The sequence below is a fragment of the Rissa tridactyla genome, chromosome 2, assembly GCF_028500815.1.
Source record: "Rissa tridactyla isolate bRisTri1 chromosome 2, bRisTri1.patW.cur.20221130, whole genome shotgun sequence".
NCBI classification, from domain to species: domain Eukaryota; kingdom Metazoa; phylum Chordata; class Aves; order Charadriiformes; family Laridae; genus Rissa; species Rissa tridactyla.
The window spans coordinates 99,711,790-99,717,827 of NC_071467.1; positions in this window are offsets into that span (position 1 = coordinate 99,711,790).

Here is a 6,038-nt window from a genome sequence, read left to right on the forward strand (position 1 = left end):
AAGCTTACTTTCTGCTTGCTTTTACAGCATTTTTCAAAATGCAGTGCTGATGCTACACAATAGCACTTTTAAGTAAATACAAGTAACCAGTCGTCAACCGGCTTCTAGGTATTTACCTAGTATAGTGTCTAAATCCCTCCTTCAGACATTGGACTTTTATACGTAATAAGGAGGCAGGAGGTGCCAAGAATTAAGTAACTAAAAGGATAAGAAGGAAGTTGGAGACAGAAACTGCAAGGGAGACAAGCTTTAAAAACATACCTTGAATGCACTTAAGGCATTTGGGGGTGAGGTGGAGTTGTTGGCTGTGTAGAATACCTGAACTGAATTGCTGGTTTTGGAGTCAGCAGAGCATTACCAGCTTTACAGCTGAGGACTGCATTTTCTGAGTCAAATGTAAAACCAGCTTTAGTTTTGTGTAAGAATTGCATGTGATTATTAAAAAATAGACGTCCTCTTGAGTTGTATTTTCATGATGGGAAAATATCGGTCGTTCTGGTGGTACTTGTCACTGGCCAGAATCTCTTGTTCAGCTTTTTTTGGCCATAGTTCGGGACAGACATCCTTGGGGATGATTGAGCTAAAGGGAGTTTTTGTAGGTGGACAGTTATCTGTTTAAACAGCCTACCGTTTAATGCTAAAATGAAATCACACTGCCAGCACTATGCTGGAACTCTCCATTTTTAATTACTATTCAATTACAATTTAAAAAGAAACAAATCTGGTCTTAGACTTCAGCTCGCTCAGTGGGACAGCAGAGGCTGAGGTACATGCAGGGACAATTGGTATGATATTTTTTTCCTCAGTGTTTTGAGCTTTGTGTTCATTTGCATCTCATATTACAAAGCATGAATGTGAAATACTGCCAAGTCACGAGTGTAACAAATCTGCACCTACTTGCACGCAAGGTGGTCAGAAATCAGGCCCGGGAATACTTACTCCCTGCAGACTGTCAGTAGTCTGGCAAAATATCCGTGCACACCCTTATCCAGAATAGTGTTAGGGCCTCATTCGTGTTTAGCTTAATCTACTTTGGAAAAGGAAATACCTTGTGACATTCTTCAGTGGCCTCTATGGACAAATAAATAAAAGATTTAATGGAGCCTTCACAGTAGGACACTGGCAACCGAGGAAGACCCTGAGGACAGGGTTGTATAAATTAGGCAGAACTTGGGATATTTTCAGAGGTCCGTAAGGGATGAGGAAGAGGTCTTTCATCCACCCAAGTTCCTGGGGCTCTGAGGAATAAAACCTGCACCGTGTAGCATTTAGCACAAGGAACAACTGTTTCTCCTGAGTGCTTTGAGGCTGTACGTGTGCATCATATAGTCTGGCCTCATCCCATCAAATACGTTCCTCTGAATTGGGCGCTAGATGGTAACGGCTTTTAGTATGTCAGCAGGTAATTAATTATGATAAACGTGCAAATTGTGTATTGTCTCCATAGGCTGCGTAGAGCCAACAGGGTGCACGTGACTAAAAATATACTGATTAGTCTGCAGCAACAATGCGCACTGCGGCGGTGTACCCTACTGAGTCATTGAGAGCTGTGCTGTCAATTACCTGTGGATTAAGGACCGATGCGATTTTAACCAGATCCCTTATGACCCGAATGGAAAGCCCCAAAGGGTTTTGTGGCACCGCCTCTTACAAATGCTCCACGACAGATCTGTTTTCAATTCTTGTTCTTTCTTTCTTTTTTCTTTTTTTCTTTTATAAGAAAATCAAATTTCAAAGTACTAGCCTAACTTATGATTACTATACCTTACAGTATATATCCTATGGCTTTTTTTCCTTGTCCCATCCATTAGCCTTCAGTGTAGCTTCTGCACCTGGATGCTGAAGGGAAGTTGAGGGCTGAAGGGAAGAAGAGCTGATGCATGCCAAAAGAAAAAGTAATTGTGGTGATAAAGAGTTTTAGCAACTTGGAGAAAGAATCCTTTCCCTCACAGTTTTCCAACCTCTTTTGGCTCTCATGTTAGCCTCGCATTGTTATTTGTGTGTGCAAACATACATATGTGTGCGCGCGCATATTAAGCACATTGTTATATGGAAAGAGGATGGTTCTTCATGTCAACACATCAAGAAGAACTCAGACCCACTTTGTCAACATACATAAACTATTAGACTATCCAGAACTGACGTCTTTGAGGTCGTCTTCTGTAGCCAGAATAAATTTCTCTTTAGCAGTACAGATGGATACTAGGAAAGCCAGCAGATGCATTGTAGCTAATCAGAAAGAGGCTCAGCAGGGTAACTAAAATCTCTGCTAGAATTCATATCCCTTCACGGAGTTTAATTAAAGAGCTTTGTGTGCATCCTTTTGTTTTATCTGTTGCCAGTGTTTTGTCTCCTATTGTGGCAGTTCCTTCAAATAACCATCAATTTGCTGTGATAATCTAATGAGGAGAACGAGCAGCACTGTTTAATTATGTAAAAATGATAATGAGCTCTGGCTGCCGAAGAGTTAAGGAGCTGCTGCTGGCCACCAGAATACAAAAGAGCTGGTGCCAAAGGGGCCCCTGGAAGTCTGTGGCGCTTCAGACTTCATTGCTGAGCAGCAGTAACTGGCTTGAGCAAGCAGCAGGCCAGCGGAGCTTCCTTCGGGGAGAGATAACTGAATTATTGAGCAGCCTCCTAACAGCAGGAAGCAGAACAGGCATGGGCAGATTTCTGTTTCACACCCCAGCAAAAATACAGGGCAATCAAAAGAAAGATCTCCTGTCCTACATAAGCACAGCGCCTTTGGCACTGTACTCCATTCCTCATCCTCACGGCAGAAGTTGGAGTTTGGGCATAACCAGGTGTCATCTGGTGCCATTTTGCTGCAGGAGGTAGCAGGAGAACTGGGGGGAATGGGGTTCTGGCTGCTGGGGAAACATGAGCCAAGGTGCAGATAACTTAGGTATGCCTGTGCTCTGTCCAAGAGTAGTGTGGATTCAGGTTTATCAAGAGATAACTCTTCTAAGAGGTAAAAACTTCCCATTTTCAGGCCTTTTTTTTTATTTTCTGGTCCTTTTTTTTTTTTTTTTAATCAAGAGGTAAGGAAAATCTTGTGCAACCTCTTTATTTTGCATCCAAACTATTTAGTCATTGAAGCTGTTTTCCCTTTTCTGTTTTCTCTAGCTGGGATCATGCTGAAGTAAGCATGGGGCGGGGAGCTTTGGAAAACAGGAACAGCAGTGGAGCAGAGGAGGAGAAATTGCTGGAAGCCCTGTTTCTTAAAGCAGAGAACCAAGTGCCCAGAATTCAGCTTAATATTGATGTGACTAACTGTCACGTGAATGGCGTCCTGTTTAATCACAGCACTAGTGAACTCCCAAGGTTACAGCGCCCACAGGGGCATACAAGCCCAGTCTCCAGGCACGGAGCCACTTGGGCTGGAACACATACAATGGAGCTGGTGATAACACATCCAGGACCAAGGATGTCTGTGAAGGCAACGAGACGTGGCAGGGCCTGCGTGTCCCCTCCGAGTGCACAGCCTGGCCGCTCCGCTGTGGGAGAGGAGGTGTGGGAAGGCAAGGGCGTCAGCGCAATTGAGGTAAGCCGAGGCGAAACCTGTGACAGACCTGTGTTAGAGGTCTGGCGTGAGCAGGGCTGTGGCGGTACCACTTCTGACTGACACTGCTGTACCATTAATACCCAGAAAGTGGAAAAAACTTTGAAGAGCACTCTGTTTTTACCAAGGGGTGTGTTGGTTGTATATAAGGAAGACTGGCATGGGAAGGGGCAGTACTAACTTGATAGGAGATGCAGCTTTGCCTTTATTGCAGTATTCATCCTGCAGTACGCTGTGCTGTGTATTGGTATTTCTGTACCAGGAAAGGTGTGCTGGGATAGATGCACTCTTAAACAGAGAGGTTAGGGTAAGCTTACACTAGGAGCACTTTACACATGTAGAACTACAATTGCATTATACAGGCAAAGCATTTTTATTGCTGCTGAGAGTCTTTTAGACCCTAGCCCCTTTGACCACGTACTTTGTTTGCATGTGACTCCGCAAATTTCTCATAAAGCCAAGTGAGCAGATGTGCCATCTTCCTCTCTTCCTTTGCTTATCCTCCGCACCTCTCCTCTACAACTCTCTACTCACGCTGGCTGTAACAGGGTTACTGACCTGCTTCCCTTCATTGCCCCTCCACGCGCCACTCTCTCTACTCTTGTATTTCATTATATTCCCTGCCCTTATCCTTCTTTCATCGCGGTGGGCACCGAAGGCAGAGCATCCTCTTCAGCCCAAGAGCCACAGAACTCCTTTGGCACTGGCTCTTTTGTGTTCGAGCGGGCCAGCCACAGCAACTCCTGCACGACCAAGGCATGTTATCATTTTTACATTAAGAGCAATGCACCTTCCTCATTAGGAAAGATGTGCATCTGAAATTCCTCTTTTAGCCTCACGCTTTTTGACATCCCCTTCCATTTATAACCCAGACTCATGAGTTCATTCTGCATGCCATCTATGTAATGCATCCTTTTCTCTCTACCCAGACAACTACAACTTTGCTGTTATAACTTCAGCTCTTGTTATCTTATGGATCAATCACTGTACTCATCCTGTCATAAATCTGACAGATGTACGCTACCCATCCCCCGTGGTCCTGCAAAGATAACTTTCCCAACGCTTACATTTAACCGTGTTGTCTGTTCTTTGTGATTTCCCATTCCCTTGCTCTAGAAACTTAAGCTACTTGTTTTTACTTCAAGGCTTATCATGGCTTGTCTTCTCCCTACCTATCATCACCTCCTCGGTGTTGAAGAGTTAGCTTCCACCTCTACTAACACACAGTCCTGGCCTCCTCTGAGCACTCATTCCATTTTTAAACATTCTGCATGCTTAGAAGGAGCATCCTGCGAAGCTCTGCAAAGCAGCTTCACTTGGCTGTTAGCATCCATTCATAAGACTCTTATTTTCCACATTGCCCCTTCAAAGGCTTTATGTGTGGCTAATGTGCTGGCTGGCATTGTCTTATTTTACTCCATTCCCTGGCCATACTGCCCCAACATGAATGCTTTGGGATTGGGACTGTTCTGCCCAGGTACAGCACATAGCACGTGGGGAATGTGGTCTGTGAAAAGCGCTCCTACGCGCTTCAGTAATAAATACTTTTGCAGCAGGAGTGCACCTGTAAAAGCAGAGTGACATGGTAATAATTCAGTAAAATTGTCACCCTCCCCCTGGCGAAATAAGCAATCCAGAAGAAATGCAGAGTGGCTGGTATCTTTACACCCTCACTCAGCTCATCCACACTCCAAAGATATCACATCTCTTTCTGCTCCTACCTGACGTAGCTTATGCCGAAACCTAAGGATGTGAGTTTTAGTAACATCACCTGAAGGACACCGCTAGCTAGGCTGTGTATTGGGAGAGATACCTGTGAGCACGCAGCACTTCCAAATACAACTGGTGCGGTGAAGGACTCGGTGGCTGGCCCCAGCGCGGTGCTGATGGAAAGGATGCTGTGAGCACTGCTTCATCTATTTCAGCGCAGCTTCATCAGCTCAGCTCAAACTACTTTATTGGTCGGTCACTTACACTGGCTGGGCCGGGTGTGCGCTGCTGCAGACTGGGGGGCACACGCGGACCCGCTGGGGTGCCTTTGGGGCAGTAAATCCTGGCAATGGGGTGGTGGCAAACAGCCCTGGTGTGGGGGAGGAGGAGCGGCTGTAATGTCTTCAGCCCTCGCAGCTGTGTGCAGTGTAAGCTTGTGTCTACAGCCCCGCTGTACTCGCTAGTGCTGCAGAAAAAGTAGTGCTTTCCTTTCGCAGAGACTGAGGAAAATCTTGCCTTCTTCCCACGTGAACTAAAACCCTTCATTATCCGTGGAGTTTGACTAGTGTCGCATTGAAATGAACTTCAAAGCAAAGTCACATCGAAACTGCTAGAGACTTAATTTTTGCTTGGTTTTGATACAAAACATGAAAATCACCTCAGGCCAGCTGGCAATGCTTGTGACGAGCAAATCTTTTGGTGAAACAAGAGAGGGCTTCCAGTTTCTAATGAAATCCCCCCTCCCCGCTCCCCCCCTCCCCCCCCC